General features: G+C 43.6%; 1 protein-coding gene across 1 annotated transcript in view; it reads left to right on the top strand.

Moving 5' to 3' along the window:
* ERCC6 (ERCC excision repair 6, chromatin remodeling factor) overlaps positions 11,718-17,162 on the top strand; it is a 77,787-nt gene continuing 72,342 nt past the window's right edge. Inside the window, 1 exon segment of the mRNA XM_021073703.1 lies at positions 11,718-11,810. The gene's annotated coding sequence lies outside the window, so the exon portion shown is untranslated.

The following is a 17,162-nucleotide window of genomic DNA, read 5'->3' as shown; positions in this document are numbered from 1 at the left end:
AAAAAGCTCTGGTTTGGCTTTGTTTAGCCCTTTTGGGCAGGGAATTGATCTCCTCCAAATCATTTCCAAATTGCTTCCCCTTTGGAATCTTGCTGAGCCTGGCGTTTTCTCTCCTGGACCAAAGGCCTCAATTGTTATCAGTCGGAAAACAACACACACCACACCGCCTATGATTCCCAACCCTCATCCCCAGTAAGGATTTACCATTTTTAAAATTAAAGCTGTGATCCCAACCCATTAATTGTTTGAGGGGATTTTGCCTTCTTTTCTTGAATATTGTTTTGTTAATTGGGGATTTTTTCCTGGGACCTTTGCTGATTACTGAGCCTTTGTTCCTCATTCCCTACCTGTATCACTTCCATATTGACTCAGCCTAGAATAGCCAGCTACAAATAAAATATCGTTTTTCTTTTTTATTTTATTTTACTTTATTTGCTTTTTAGGGCTGCCCCTGTGGCATATGAAGGTTCCCAGGCTAGGGGGCCAATGCAGCTACAACTGCTGGCCTATGCCCCAGCCACAGCAATGCAGGATCCAAGCCTCATCTGCAACCCACACCACAGCTCAAGGCAAAATGCCAGATCGTTAACCCACTAAGCAAGGCCAAGGATTGAACCAGCAACCTCATGGTTCCCTAGTCCGATTCATTTCCACTACTGGAACTCTGTATTTGTTTTTTAAAAAACATTTTACTTTATTGAAGAATAGCTGATTTACTATATTGTATAATAAAGAGAACTCACCACTGCTACTTGTACTTGGTGACACCAAGGCTAACTCCTATCCCCTGTTTGGACCGTCCATCTTCCCCAGCCTCTGGCTCTGTCTGCGCCCCCGTGCCTCACTTTTCCCTCTTTCAGGCCTGGGCTTCATCTCCTTACAGTTACTGCTCCTCAGATCACCCTGCAAATACCTCACCCAGGAAAATAGTGCCAGTCTGTATTCATTTTCTATTGCTGCACAACAAATTCCTCCAAACCTAGCAGCTGAAAACAGCATTTATTAGTTCCTGGTTCTGTAGGTCAGAAGTCTGGCATAGCCTGACCACTAGGGAGCATGACTGTGCAGAGCATCCGTCATGGGATGAAAGCGAGGGTCAGCATCCGAGTTCTCAGCTGGTGGCTATGAGAGGTCATTCTTATCAGTTGTGGGATTCACTTCCTTGCAGCTGTAGAACCATCGCCTGTGTCCCGGCCAGCAGTCTGCTGGGGCCGCTCTCTGCTCCTGGAGGCTGCCTGCCCTCCTCGCCCTGTGGCCTCCTCCCTCTTCAGTGTGGCAGCAGCTCATTGGGAATTGCTACCTTTCTTTTGTGTCACCAGCTAGAGAAAACTCTCTGCTCTTAAAGGGTACAGGTGATTAAGTCAGGCTCATGTGGAAAACCTCCCTATCTTTTTTTTCTTTTTTGCTTTTTCAGGCCTGCACCTGTGGCGTGTGGAAGTTCCCAGGCTAGGGATTGAATTGGAGCTGCAACTTCCAGCCTACACCACAGCCGCAGTAACGTGAGATCCCAGCCATATCTGTGACCTACACCGAAGCTCATGGCAATGCCGGATCTTTAACCCACTGAGTGAGGCCAGGGATCAAACCCCCAACCTCATGGATGCTAGTCAGGTTCATTACCACTGAACCATGATGGGAACTCCCAGGAAACTCCCTTTCTTAAGGTCATTTGTGCCATATAACATAACCAGTTGACAGGGGTAAAATCCATCACACTCACAGCCCTGGGGACAATGTAGAGTGAGTCCAGCAGTGGGGGAGGGGCAGAAATCATGAGGTCATCTTGGAGTCCTGCCTCTACCCTGCCCCTGTGGGTAGAATCACCTTGAAAATGATGAGCAGGCTGATGCAGGTCTTAGACCAGAGAAGTGGGTACAGGGAGAAGGGCTGCCATTGGGGATGTGACTTTCAAAATATTGCCAAATCAAGTCCCAGCTTCTCTTGCTCAGATGGTAGTTGCATATCTAGCAAATTCCTTAGTAAAGCTGTACGAAAAGGACTTTATGTTTACACGGAGTTCAGGCCTGAGTCCAAACAATGACGCACAGGTTTATACCTACATGAATGTCTGGGAAAGCAGCGGAAGGGCAGGTGGGACGTGGGACACTTCTCCCCTCTCCACCTTGAGAAAGTCAGATTTCTAGACCCTAGTCCACTGCCTACAGTGTGGCCCCATCACTCTGCCACTGCTCCCTTCTGGAAGACTAGGACATTAAAGCATGCCCAGTCTATACAGAGAACGGGCATCTTGTGTGCTACCCCCCACCCCCTTTTTGAAAAGGCCAGAAAATCAGAGGAGTTCCTACAGAATTAGCTAATAAGATACATGGGAATGGGGGTTCCACCTACTTGCAAACTGCACCCTGGTAGAGGTGCTCTCTGTGGCCTCATCTTGGCTGGCCCTTCACTTCTGCTAAAACATATCACGCGCTCTGTGACATTTTCATTATTTACTGCTCTGAGGCTCAGAGAGCAAAGCGGCTGGGCTGGTCTCCACTCACTCATTCATTAGTTTTAATTAAACCCTCTAATTTTATTTATGCTGCTACAAACTGATTAACAATTTGCCAGCAAAGAGCAGGAAGTCTTAAAAGCCATCTTGAGGAAACTGTGAGTCTCTAAACAAAACCCTCACAGAAATGAGGTGGGTGGTGGGTAGAGGCTTAGGCCAGGATGGAGCAGGAGAGTGTTTAAAGCGTCACCACTCGGTACAACCTTAGAAGAGCCGATGGCTCTGAGATCTGTGGTCCCCAAGGGGCCGATGCATTGAGAGACAGCAGTTGGACAGTTCTTGTGTTCTGGGAGAGGGGCCAGGGCTAGGGGTGGCACTCTGTATCCCTAGAAGGAAGGGGGAGGTAGTGGGGTAGCAGAGATCCCATTTCCTCATTGGTGGGGGAGATGGATGCTGACCCAGCCAGTTACAAAACAGTCTGGTGAGTGCTGTGCTGGACTGAGAGAGTGAGGAGGATGTCCTGCAGCCTGGGAAGGGTTTATGAAAGGGCTGGAATTTGAGGTAAATCATGGAGGATTCAGAGAACACCATGGCACAGACAACCCAGGGAGAAGAAGAACATGAGCAAAGACGTGCAGACATTTATATTCCACTTGCCTGGGGCCAGATGCATTGCTAGCCCCAAATCTGAGGAAGAGAAAAATGAATGAGGATGTAACAGGCTGAACTGGGGAGTTTAATCTTGCACTGTGCATGCACAAGCTTTCCTGCTCTAAAAACCTCTACTGTCAGCATTGCTTTTTCAGGTCCCTTTTTTTGTTCCAGAATGTGGGGAGGAATGAACACTCGGTCTCTTGTTAGACAACATCAAACAGATTATATCTGCTAAGTTTAGCCAGTATTCTAATATGGGGTTGAAATCTTTGCATCCTTCAGGTAAATATTCTCAAGATGTGTAAGTGAGCTTATTTGAAAGTTAGCATCCTCTGCGCAGGGCTCCAGAAGCAGAGGAAAGCATATGGCCTGCCCTTCCTCCCTGTCTCTCCTCCTCATCTGTGTGCAGTGCTCTGGGGCTGTGTGAGGAAGGGTCCCACTTAGACACCACTTGCTCTCAGGGAAGCAGAAGTGGCTCTCTTTCAGCTTGCTCATTCCTGCCTCTCATTTAAATACTGGCAGTCTGTGCAGCCTGCAGAGTTCCTGTGGATCTGTTTGCTCCACAAATGACAGTACAGTGACCTGCTGGCTGTTTGTGCCTTTGTGTAAATGGCAAGTTCCCCTCTGGTACCATGAACCCTCGAAAAGAAGCCATCTGGTTTACTACATCTCTGGCACTGAGCCTGGTGACAGCCTTCTGGGTCACATTTCATATCAGTTAGCTCTTGCTGCATAACAAAGTACCCCAAAACACAGTGCTCAATACAAGCAATATTTATTTATTTATTATTTATTTTAAAATGATTTTTATTTTTTCCATTATAATTGGTTTACAGCGTTCTGTCAATTTTCAACTGTACAGCAAAATGACCCAGTCACACATACACATATACATTCTTCTTCTCACATTATTCTCCATCATGCTCCATCATAAGTGACTAGACATAGTTCCCAGTGCTATAGAGCAGGATCTCATTGCTAATCCATTCCAAAGGCAATAGTTTGCATCTATGAACCCCAGATTCACAGTCCATCCCACTCCCTTCCCTTCCCCCTTGGCAACCACAAGTGTGTTCTCCCTTCCACAGAAGAAAAACACATGGACCACCAATACTTACTCGTTTCACAGTTCTATGGGTCAGCTAGGAATTCCTCTGGCCTGGGTCAGCTGTGTTGATCCTGAAGTTCAGGTCAGTTCTCACTTGGGGCTGGATGGTCTAAGATGGGCCCACTTATAGGTCTTGAGTTGACCTAATGTCCATTTGGCTCATTTATATGATGGTTGTTTCCAAGACAGACAAGGGTTCAAGTCCCAAGTCACTAGAGCTTTAAAAAAAATGTTTTATTGAGATATAATTCACACATCTCAAGATACACGTTTAAAGTGTAAAATTCAGTGGTTTTTACAGTATTTGCAATTTGTGCAACTACTGCCACTATCTAATTCCAGACACTTTCATCAGCTCCAAAATGAACCCCAAGCTCTGGCAGTCACTCTCCAACTCTCTTTTCTCCCGGGCCCTGGTACCCGGTAATCTCGTTTTTGTCTCTATGCATTTGCCTATTCTGGACATTGCATATAAATGGTATCACAGAGTATGTGGTTCTTTGTCCTTGACTTCTTTCACATAGCATCATGTTGTCAAGGTTCACCTATGTTGTAGCACGTAGGTACTACTTTTTTTTTTTTTTTTTTTTCTTTTTTTTTTTTTTTTTTTTTTTTTTTTGGTCTTCCTAAGGCTGCACTCACAGCATATGGAAGTTCCCAGGCTGGTGGTTGAATTGGAACTGTAGCTGCTGGCCTACCCACAGCCACAGCAACACCAGATCTGAGCTGTGTCTGTGACCTACACCACAGCTCATGGCAATGCCAGATTCTTAACCCACTGAGCGAGGCCACGGATCAAACCCATATCCTCATGGATACTAGTTGGGTTTATTACCACTAAGCCACAATGGAAACTCCTGCGTTCTTTTTATGGCTGAATAATTTTCCATTGAATGGTTATCCGATGTTTTGTCTATTTATCAGTTGATGGACTTTTGGATTTTTTGAACTTTTGCTTATTAAAATGAAAATTTGTGTACATATTTTTTTATGTGGACCTATGTTTTCAATTCTCTTGGTTATATGCTTAGCATGGAATTTCTGGGTCATATGTTAACCCTATGTTCACTTTGGAGGAATGCCAAATTGCTTTCTAAGCAGCCGTAACATTTTATGCTACCTCAACAATGAACACCTGTTATTTCCATTTTTTGATCACAGCTCATCCTAGTGGGTGCTAAATGGTATCTCATTATGGTTTTGATTTAAATTTCCTTAAGGACTAATGATGTTGAGTATCTTTTTATGTGCTTATTGGCTATTTATAAATATTTTTTGAGAAATATTTATCAAGTACTTTGCTTATTTTTTTTTCATTTTGTTGTTGAGTTGGAAGAGTTCTTTACATATTCTGGATACTAGGCCCTTATCAGATAAATGACTTGCAAATATTTCTTCCCATTCTGTGTGTTGTCTTTTCCCTTTCTAGATAGTTTTCTTGGATGCACAAAGGTTTCTAATTTTGATAAGGTACGACTGATCTATTTTTTTCTCTTGTTGCTGTGCTTTTGGTGTCATATCTAAGAATCCATTGCCAAATCCAAGGTCATGAAGATTTACCTCTACGTTTTCTTCTAATAGTTTTAGGGCTTTGCACTTAAATTTAGGTCTATGATCCATATTGAGTTGATTTTTGTATGTGGTGTGAGGTAGATCCCAACTTGATTCTTTTACATGTGACTGTCCAGTGTCCCAGCACCTTTTTTTTTTTTTTGTCTTTTTGAGGGCTGCACCCACGGCATATGGAGGTTCCCAGGCTAGGGTCCAATCAGAGCTGTAGCCACTGGCCAGTGCCACAGCCAGTAACGCAGGATCCAAGCCTTGTCTGCAACCTATACCACTGCGCACAGCAACACTGGATCCTTAACCCACTGAGCGAGGTTAGGGATTGTCTTCACGGATCCTAGTTGGTTCGTTAACCACTGAGCTATGAAGGGAACTCCCAGCACTATTTGTTGAAGAAACTATTCTTTCCCCATTGAATGGTGTTGCTACACTAGTACTGAAAATCAATTGAGCATAGATATGTGGGTTTATTTCTGGACTCTCAATTCTATTTGATTTATGTGACTATATTTATGCAAAAAATTTTAAAATATAATTTATCATATAACTTCCTTATTTTAAACCATCCAATGGATTTGATTTGCACTTGGAATAAAATCTAAATTCCATAGCTAGTTTACAGAGCTCTCAATATCTGGCCTCTTGGCTTTAGCCAGTGGCCCAATTTCTAGTCTTTTTTTTTTTAAGTTTATTTATTCATTTATCTTGCCACACCCATGGCACGTGGAAGTTCCCAGGCCAGGGGCTGAATCCTTGCCGCAGCACAGACAACACCTGAGCCTCAAACTCCTATGCCACAAGAGAATTCCTCAATTCCTAGTCTTTAAATTTGCAAAGTTGATGTTGTTGAGTCCTCTTTGTACTACTACTTCTTGCCAAGAATCCTCTTCAGCCTAATCCCCGCATGGGTATCTCCTTCCTATCATTAAGGCTGCAACTCAAATGCCTCCTATTCAGATACTACTTCACAGCCACTACAGGGGCATCCCAGGCAATCTCTAAGATGTTGCTCTATTTTATTTGCCTTAGCAGACTTATTACTTAATGTTTTATTTAAAACATCTGTGGTTTTCTCCTTCTAATATAATGTAAGTCCCAAGAGAACAAGGACTTTGCCTTGTTCACCTGTGTCCCCCACATCCAAAGAGTATTTGGCTCATAGTAGCCACTCAATAAAATGCATCTGTTGAAATGATATTACTCAAACCCATTAGCTGGTGCTCTGCTTCCTCTAGTGGCCACTGGTTTAATAGCATTCTTGAGAGTTGCCTGCTTGGGGAGCTGCACTGACAATGAACAAATGAAACTTCCCCATAGTGTACAGCACACTAAGATCACATGAATTCACTTTCTTTCTATGAATTTTAGCTGGAATTAGGTATCCTGTAAACATCTTCATGTCCTCATGTTACTCTTATAATTGCTAAATTCTTTATGCTCATACTCTCATTTCCATTACTATGAAGAATAGATCAATAACATTTCTTGTTCATTGCTCTTAAAATCATTTGCTCATTTATTCAACAGATATTGAACATTAGTTTTTCCAGTGGTTGCCAAGATAATCCTAAACAATATGTTCTTACATTTATTTATTGATTTATCAAATTTGTACAGTATTCAACACATTCTAATATATGTTTAGGGGGAATGTAAAATTTCATGTTTATGGGGAATAGAGAACAAGACTGATGCATTGGTATTGCCCTGAAGTTTTTAACAGTGAGAGTCAACTTAGTCCTTCTGCTTTGTAAGGGTAGGGGGAGAGTGTCTTACATTGAATACTAAATAGAAATTAAAGGTATTCTGGTCACATTTAAATGAGCTGGTATTTGCACAGCACTCAGGACAAAACCTGGCCCACAGTCAGGGTCATATGAGTACTTGTTAAATAGAATGCAATAAAATCCAAAACAAGTCCTATACCAGAGATTTTGGAAATGTTGGTTTGGGGCTGTGGAGGAGATGCAAGGGCCTAACTCTGCTGAGAAGATCAAGGAAAGCTTCACAAAACGTCTAGGCTGAGTTTGGAACAGGTGAGAGAATTCCATGTGCAAAGTCACAAAGGCCTGAGAATAAGAAGCAGGGGTATGCTAGGAAAAGGCTAACTTTCCCCTCCCACCAAAAAGCCCTGATTCATAATTTGTCTATTTCTGAAGGTAAATACTCCTATGTGGCCAATTTCAAGCTACTAATGTGAAGTCACTGAAGGCAGAATTGGCTTGGACTGAACTGTGTCTCCCCCCCGTTGTCTCACATGTCGAAGCCCTAACTCCCTACTGTGACTGTATTTGGAGACACGGCCTTTAGGATGTACTTAAGGTTAAATGAGGCTTTAAGAGAGTGGCGTGGGTCCTAATCTGATGGAGATGATGCCCTTATAAGAACAGAAGGGAGACACCAGAACTCTCCACCAAGAAGGTGGCTGTCTGTAAGCCAGCAAGAGAGTCCTTACCAGGAATAAATTAGCTACACCTTAATTGTGGACATCCCCAGCTTCTAGAACTGTGAGAAAATTATCTATTGTTTGTCTCCTCTCTTTTGTTATGGCTGCCTGAGCAGACTAAAATAGTTGAGAAAAGATGCACACAATAGGCTTGCCCGCCAGTAGGAGCCCACAGCAGCACACCACAGACAGAATAGTAAGTAGTTCCTTAAACCTTGAGCATATCCAGGGAGAGAGGAACAGAAATGATGCAAAAACTCAGGCTGGGCAGGTTAATAAAATGGCTCGGATAATATGTTAAACAGCTTGGATTTTATTCTATGGGAATGGGTCTGAGGCAGAGGACAGACAGGGTCAGAGCAGTGCCTTAAATCCTCTCGCAAATGCATGCAAACACATGCGTAAGGAACAAGAGGGAGAAGACCCATTTCAATAGAGGGGTTGGAGAAGGTGGAGTAGGGGTGTAGGCTACTGACGCAGAACCAATGAGGACTAAGTGAGTAGGGAGGAAAAGACAAGACTTGGTTGACATCCAGATGTCTAAGTTTGTAAATGAGTATTACAAATAAGTTACTAAAAATACCACTATTTCCTTTTCTTTTCATTTTTGGCCTCCCATGGCACATGGAATTCCCAGGCCAGGGATCAGATCCAAGCTGCAGTTGCAACCTAAGTCACAGCTACAGTAATGCTGGGTCCTTAACCCACTGTGCCAGGCTGGGGATTGAATCTGTGTCCCAGCGCTTCCCAGATGCTGCCAATCCCATTGTGCTACAGTGAGAACTCCAAAATCCCATTATTTCTTATCTTCTTAGTCCATTTGGGCTGCTAACAAAATATCATCGACTGGACGGCTTATGAACAACAGAAATGTACTTCGCACAGTTCTGGAGGCTGGGAGGTCCAAGATCAAGATGCCAGCAGGTATGGTGTCTGGAGAAAGCCCACTTCCTAGACTACCATCTTTTTGCTGTGTCCTCACATGGTGGAAGGGCTGAGGGATCTCTCTTTTCTAGTGCATTAATTTTATTTGTAAGGGCATGAGTGAAAAGAAGGGTCCTGAATACTCAGATGGGCACAGGGATCATCAAAATCTGCTGCTACTACAGCCTTATGGCTCCCCTCTGTCTAGAGAGGCCAGGGGAAACTTGGCTTAGAAAAAGTATGTAGATTCTTTAACTAAACACAAATTCATGTACAAAGTTTTACTAAATTAATAGTGACACTCAATCATTATGCATTTTCTAAATTAAAGGGATATTAAAAGGATAGTTACAATCGTGTGGGGTATGATGCATATTTTATTTGATGCTCCAGACCCATTGTCCATCTCTCTCTGTCCTGCCCTGTGCTCTTAGAGAATGATCTAAGAGCTTCCTTATCCTCTGGCTTTTAGTGGTTTTGACCAATGGGAGGCACCAGCAGATGAAATATCAGAGGATAGTGAGGTCAGAGTGTTTATTTTCCCTGCTCCCTCCTGCTAAGTGACCATGGGTTGGTGCATCTCTCTGGCTGAGTGGTCTTCTCCATTCAGCTACTTTCTTCTGCATCTGTGTCCTTCCATCATCCCTTCAGGCCCAGGGATGGTGTATTTAGCTTGTTAGGGTTACCCTTAAAGTACCACAGACTGGATGGCTTAAAAAACAGAAATTAATTTTCTTACAGTTCTGGAGGACAGAAGTCTAAGATCAAGGTGTTGGTAGGCTGGTTTCTTCTGAGGCTTCTCTTCTTGGTTTGCAGACGGCTGTCTTCTCCATGGGGGTTTGCATGGTTTTTCCTCTGTGCTTGTCTGTGTCCTAAACTCCTCTTCTTCACTAATTACATTGGATTAGGGCCACCCTAATGATTTCATTTTTCTTCTTTTTTTTATGGCCACACCTGCAGCATATGGAAGTTCTCAGGCTAGGGGCAGAATTGGAGTGCCATATTCTTAACCCATTGAACAAGGCTAGGGATCCAACCTGCATCTTCAGGGAGACAACACTGGGTCCTTAACCCACTGAGTCATAGCGGGAACTCCAACCTCATTTTTCACTTAACAGTTTTTAGGGTCTTTGAAAGACTTTATCTCCAAACACAAATTCTGAGGTACAGGGGGTCAGAATTTCAAATGAATTTAAGGGGATGCAATTTAGCACAAAACAGATGGGAAGAGAGGCTCCTGGTCTCTTGCTAACCCCAGGGTTACTATGCCATCCTTAGTTGTTTTCCTAAACCCTGCCTACACCTTTGTAAACATTATAAATTTTCCTCAACTACCCAGTCTCAGTGTACCACCTGCATCTTGTCCAAATTTTGAATGATACATAGGGGCTCACCAAAATAGTACACATTAAAAAGGGGACTTCATTTTCAAAATGGTTGGGAACCACTATATATCTGGGAGAATCTGATTTCATAGCCAAGCATTAGAACTAATATCTTACCAATGTGTTACTGTTTCCAGTATTTTATTCTATTCAAGAGATCACTACAATTATTTCTTTTTAAAGAACAAGTTATATTTTCCTGTGCAATGGCTCCAGACATGTAGGTTGGCACTGCTAACGGGAGAATACACTGAGCATAATCAAGTACACTTCCCAACTCTCCTTTCTTGTCCACCTTCAGGCTTCAAAATGAGGAAGACATTTCCCTACCTAGTCCTCAAACGTCCTCCCACAACCACTGCCACTCCCAAAGGACTTAAGGCTCTGGCCCCTGGAAAATCCACCTCTCCTGGAGCAGGAATCCCCAGGCTAAGAAGTTGCTGTGTGGCACAACTGTCACCCATTCTGGGTTACTCCTTGCTCAGGTGGCGCTCAATTTCCTCCCTTTGTTCTGAACCTGTGCGTGAACATTTCATTTCTTCAAATGCTCTAAGCTAAACTCTCACCTTGCTCAAAATCGTCCTCACCTCTTTGACCTGAGGATAAATATTAAATGACTGACTCTCTAATGCAATCAAGACATTCCTGTAGGCCCACTTGCACACACACTACCAACTGTGTGTGTGTGGCGGGGCGGATGGAGAGGGGGAACAGAGGTAAATCAGTCCTCTTCCTATTCTTCACTTGCTAACAGCCGTGCCAGATGACCAAAGAGAGGTCACAACGTCTACTTCGCGTGGATATTAAAACTTGTAACGTTCTCCAGCTCTCTTCGCCAAGCTTACCTTCTCTTTAGGGTTCACGGTTTTAATGTAAGCACTTACGTTAGCACCGCACACTCGTATACCTCTCTCTTTCTCTGGAAACATGCCCTTTAATTCTTATAACCGTCTTCCCAGAGAGGTATTTTTCACCACGAGTAAGGCGCCGGCCACAAACCACTGGTCATCAGCCTAGACAACATTCACAACCTACTAGAACGTAGAAGGGCTGGGTTGCATGATACAATGTGGCTTCGCTCGCAGTTCAAAATAAACCCTAGAGGCCGGCGCATGCGCCACAGGCCCCAGCCGCTCCAGCCCAATGGCTCCTGTTGGGGGCGGTGCTTAAGGCGGACGGAAGACGCATGCGCCGCGGCCGGCCCCGTCCGGTTCTACCGTGCTGGCGGCGGCCGCTGCATCTACGTGTCGGTACGGGTGGCCGCGCGGCCCTGGGGTGAGTGTTCTGGCGGCCGGGTTGATCCTCGGTCGGGACACGTCTGGGGCCCGCTGGGGCTCCCCAGGCGGCCCCGACCCCTCCTTGACTCCTGGCTGGGGTGAAGGAGCCCATTCGCTCAGGCAGCCAGGAGCCGGCCCTCGGGCGGAGCGCGCGCCCTGCGTGCCAGCCCACCTGCGCCGGAAATGACGCTGCGGCGCGCTCATCTGGGGGGACCTGGGGTCCCAACCTTTGGGTGTGCGTGAGGCGGGCGAACTGGCGAGTGAGTGTCAACTTTTCGGCTTTGCGTTCTGCCCCCACGCGCAGAATCAGCTCGGCCTTTGATCTCGATTGAAACAGTAGCGTTGTTATTTGAAAAGAGAATCGGTATATATGTCACAGCTACTGCAGGCATGGGTATGATAAAGTGGGAGTATGTGAAGGAAATTGAGCAGTCTGCATTGAAATGCCGTAACAAAGATTTCCTATGTAGCATCCATCTTCACTGCTGTCACCCTGTTCCAGGCTCCTGTCACTTTTCATCCGTACGTGTCCCAACATGTCCGTGTTGCACTGTTTCCTCCAATCCTTTATCCATACCGCAGCCCAGGTGTCTTTTACAAATATAAATTGAGCCATGCCCGTCTTCTGCCTGTTTAAAACGCTTCAGAGTCACTCCATTACACTTGGAGACAAATTTAAGTTCGTTTTTCCAGGCCATGTGTGATCTGGCCCTTGTCTACCCTCCATCTTCACTTATGCCTCTTCCCCTCCCGGGTATGCACGTATACAACCAGACCTCCAAACCAGAATCCAGCGCATGCCACAGAGCCCCAGTGCTTAAAGGAGGACAATGAAGACGCTGTTTTCTCAGATGATTAAGCCTTGTAGAGTGTGACAAGATATTCTGTAGAATTTACACAATAAATGGAGTCATTATTATCTCCTTTAACTCTGATATTCATGTAAAATAAAATCAAAACTTCTGCTCCAGCCTTCTTCCATTTTTCCAAACACACCAGCTCCTACCAGCCTTAGAAATTACACATGCTGTTTCTTTGCAAAATGTTCACTTTTGGCCTGTTAACTCCTCTTTATCCTTCAGATACTGGGTCAAATATCACTTTATCAAGAGGCCTCTACACCTCATGCCTAACTCCACATTGTCATTTAGCCTCCTCTGTTATTTTGTCATACAGAATCCTGTACTTTCCTTTTACAGCAGTTATTATAATTAGATTTGTGTGTGTGTCTGTGTTTAGTTTAAATACGAATACATATTTATATATGCAAGTGTATATATGTATAGATTTCGTAAAATTCATGTCTTCCGCAAGAGACTTTAAGCTCTTATGGGACAGAAACTAGTGAACCTGGTACATTGCCCTGTGTAATTGACTCTCAATAAATACTCATTGAATGGATAACTTGTTTCACTTCTGAAACTCTTTACCTCTGATGAAAACCTAGTTTTCAACTTCTATTCCCAGGAGACTTGCTCTTTGGTCTCCAGTCACTCTGCAGGGGGTTTCTTGATACCTTCCTTCCTATCTTATCATCCTCCCACCCACCTTCCCTCCCTCTTCCAGCCCCTTCTGTCTTCTTGTGTTATTGTTGTTGTTTAATATACCCATCTTGGACCTCAAGGTCAGTTACTTGAACTATTCTCCTTTCAGCATCTTTACCCCATGCCCCATATCTTTTTGTCCTTCTGCTACTTCTGCGCTCAAGACCCTCAACAGTGGCATTTCCCGTGGGGTTGTAATTACTGGAAGAGCCTGCACGGCCTTGGGGGTTGTTGACAGTCTATGGTTTGGGAGGACCAACCTCAGGTAAGCCCTCCACACCTGTCACCAGTGTTTGTTCCCCCATCACTTTTTTTTTTTCTTCTACAGATTATTTATTCTGGATTCTTACTCTTCTCCAACCCCTATCCCAACATGATCCCTGACTCAGGAAGTGCCCAAACCTCCTACCTTACAGGATATTTTTTTCTGTGGTCTATGTCACCTTCTGTCTCGGCACTTACAAATTTAGCTACATTAGGAGTCATCCTTTTGCCAGAGTCGGAAAAAATGTGTTGTGCCTCCTGTTTACTTCTGTACTTGATCTTTCCCTGCTGCAGTCCCTTAAACCACTGCTGTGTAGGTTATTTCCCTCCTCCTTGCCAGCTATTGCATCCTGTAGTTTTTCTTGACCTAGTTTTCTCCACCAACCCATGATTATTTTATCCCAGCCATCTCCTTGCCATCGCCAAGCTCCTTAAGGGTTAGGCCACCCACTTGTGGCCTTGATTTCCTCATCTACTCACTTCTTAACTCACTACAGTCTGGTCTTTGTCCCCTTTCTGCCACTAAAACTTCTTTTACTAAGATAACCAGTGACTAATTTCCAAATCTGCTGGACCTTTTCTAGTTTCCTTCTAAACTTGCCATATTATTTTCCTTTTTAATTATTCCCTCTTATTCCTTTCTATTATTGGAAGTTTTAACATCATTATTTCAACCTTGCTATTTTACTACAGCATTATTACTTAATTTTTTTTTTTTTTTTGGTCTTCTGCTGCATATGGAAATTCCCAGGCTAGGGGTTGAATTGGAGCTGTAGCTGCTGGCCTACGCCACAGCCACAGCAACATGGGATCTCACCTCTGTCTGTGACCTGCACCACAGCTCACAGCAATATCCATCCTTAACCCACTGAGTGGGGCCAGGGATGGAACACTCATCCTCGTGGATTCTGGTCAGATTTGTTTCTGCTGCGCCACAGGGGGAACTCTGTATTACTTAACATTATTGGTTGATTTGTCTTGATAAACTGAAAAAGAGATCCTGGTGTGTATATATATATACACTCAGGTAAGAACAATGAAAACAGTGTTGTTAAGTTCCAGCTACTATGAAAGCTCTGAACCAGAATCCTGCTTTCTGTTGAAAATGATAGAATGCCAAGCAGATCCTTCTGAAATAACCAAAAGGCCCAAATGGAGGAACTTTCTTACTCTGCTATTCACTTAACCTTTTCAGTGTCAGCCTTTCTTACCCTCTAAAAGGATCCCTGCTTCCTGATAGAAACTTGAGATCCCTGGGGCTGTTTACTCTGCTGGGGCATCGACATCTTGTCCAGATTTTCTCCAGAGCCCAGATTTCATCTGCCTGCATGCTGGACACATTGCTGGCAGCTTTCCCCCAGCTTCTCCCTGCTTCCCATCTGCTTCCTTTCCGATTCATATTTTTATGCCTGAATTCACCAGTGATTCAGTTGTCTAGACCAGACTTGTTATTTTAGATCCTCTGAACCTTATTACTTCCTTTTAGCATGTATTCTACATATCCTGTATATCAGATCCTGGGTCATGTGTTCAACTCTTAGTTCATATATATAGTTCAAATATATATATATATATATATTATTATTATTATTATTTTTTTAATGGCTGCACCTGCATATGGAAGTTCCTGGACTGGGGTCAAATCAGAGCTACAGCTGCAGGCCTCCACCTGCAGCCATGTGGAAATACATGCTGAATCTGTAACTGCAGCTAGTGGCAATGCCGGATCCTTAAGCAGCTGAGCAAGGCCAGGCATAGAAGCCGCATCCTCACAGAGACTGTCAGGTTCGTAACCTGCTGAGCCATGTTGGGAACTCCTCATATGTGTTTTTGTTTGTTTGTTTGTTGTTTTGTCTTTTTGACATTTCTTGGGCCACTCCCATGGTATATGGAGGTTCCCAGGCTAGGGGTCTAATTGGAGTTACAGCTGTCAGCCTACACCACAGCCACAGCAACACGGGATCCGAGCTGCGTCTGTGACCTACACCACAGCTCATGGCAACGCCGGATCCCAACCACTGAGCAAGGCCAGGGATCGAACCCTCAACCTCATGGTTCCTAGTGGGATTCATTAACCACTGAGCCACGATAGTAACTCCTCCTCATATGTGTTTTTGAATGCCAGTCCCAACACTGTCCCTTCCTCTGTGTGCACCTGGCCTCTTGTCTGGGCCTCTTCTACAGACCTGCCCTGCTGTTTTGTTACTGCTGTGCCTTCCCTAGAGACCGAGGCGCTCAGGGCAGAATGACATTAAGTTCCTGGCATCTTTATTTCCCAGTGCTTGGCCTCTGGGATAATATTATTTAATGAGGAATGAGTGGGGCTTCTTGGGGGAACTTGTAGTCATTTCATGCTGAAAGAAACCTTATATTATTCAGTTAAATAAAAAGAAAGGCTGCCACTTTTTTTTAAATAATGTATTTAAATATGTTTATTAGATGGAGCTATATGGGCAATATGGCAGACACATTCAGGGAGTTTCTGCTTAGTTGGAGTAATAACGTGAAAATTCCCCTTATTGCTCCCTGTTCTTCTGCTTCCCCCTTCCCAGTTGCTGCAGGTTTAAAATGTATCTCCAGATCATTTTGAGTGCATTCTAACCACATGAACTGGATACACATTTTTTTTTCCCAATAGAAATGCTTTCATTCTATAGACCTTTTTCCATTTTACTTGGCTCCTATGTGAATATCACTGAAAATACCTAATGCTTTTTTAAACTGTTAAAAATACGCTACAGTAAATATCCTTGTGTATCTGTGAGTATTTCTCTGGAATAAATACCTAGTAATATGCATTTTACATTTAGATGTAATTTAGATGCTGCTAAATTGCCTTCCAAAAGAATCTTATGAATTTACATTCTGAGCATTGTGTGAAGCTGATGCCTTTCTTGTGTACTGGATAAGCCATTATGTTTTTGCCAGCCTGATGGTGAGGAAATTATCATGCATTGAAATGGAGTTATTTTTGAGAATATTTTTATCTTCCTCAGATTCTGATTTGAATGATGCTATCTTTATCTCTTGTTCAGAGTTTCTATTTATTAGAGTAAATGTTCAACCTAAAAGTTTCTAGTGTCAGGTTTGTACAGGATCTCTCTCCTCACATCACTGAATCTGTGTGTTACGGTTGATCGTGTCACTGTAATGTAGGTCATTTGTGTCATAATGCAGTGAAGAGGCTAGATTGGCAAGCATCAGGGAGGTGACTTCAGCTGATTCGGAGAAGACTCCATGGGCATCACTCAGGATTTCTTAGCTTGGCTACCCCAGTGTCCTTTGTTGATGGTACTGCATTTCTTCTTCCTCTTCTTTCTCCTGCCCCCCCCTCCCCTTTTTGGTTAATTTTTCTTACTTATCAGAACTCAAGAAGTTATATAGCTTATGCCCTTTTAAGAAAAATAGTATTGAAAACTTGAATTTAGGTAATTGGAAGATTACTTCTTGATCTTTTGAGCCATCAATCTGCTTTAATTATAAAATATTTAAGAAACCAAATAATTATCAATTCTATGTAACTGAAGAGCTTACTGCAACAT

The sequence above is a fragment of the Sus scrofa genome, chromosome 14, assembly GCF_000003025.6.
Source record: "Sus scrofa isolate TJ Tabasco breed Duroc chromosome 14, Sscrofa11.1, whole genome shotgun sequence".
NCBI lineage: Eukaryota > Metazoa > Chordata > Mammalia > Artiodactyla > Suidae > Sus > Sus scrofa.
This window is presented reverse-complemented; position numbering and strand designations above follow the sequence as displayed.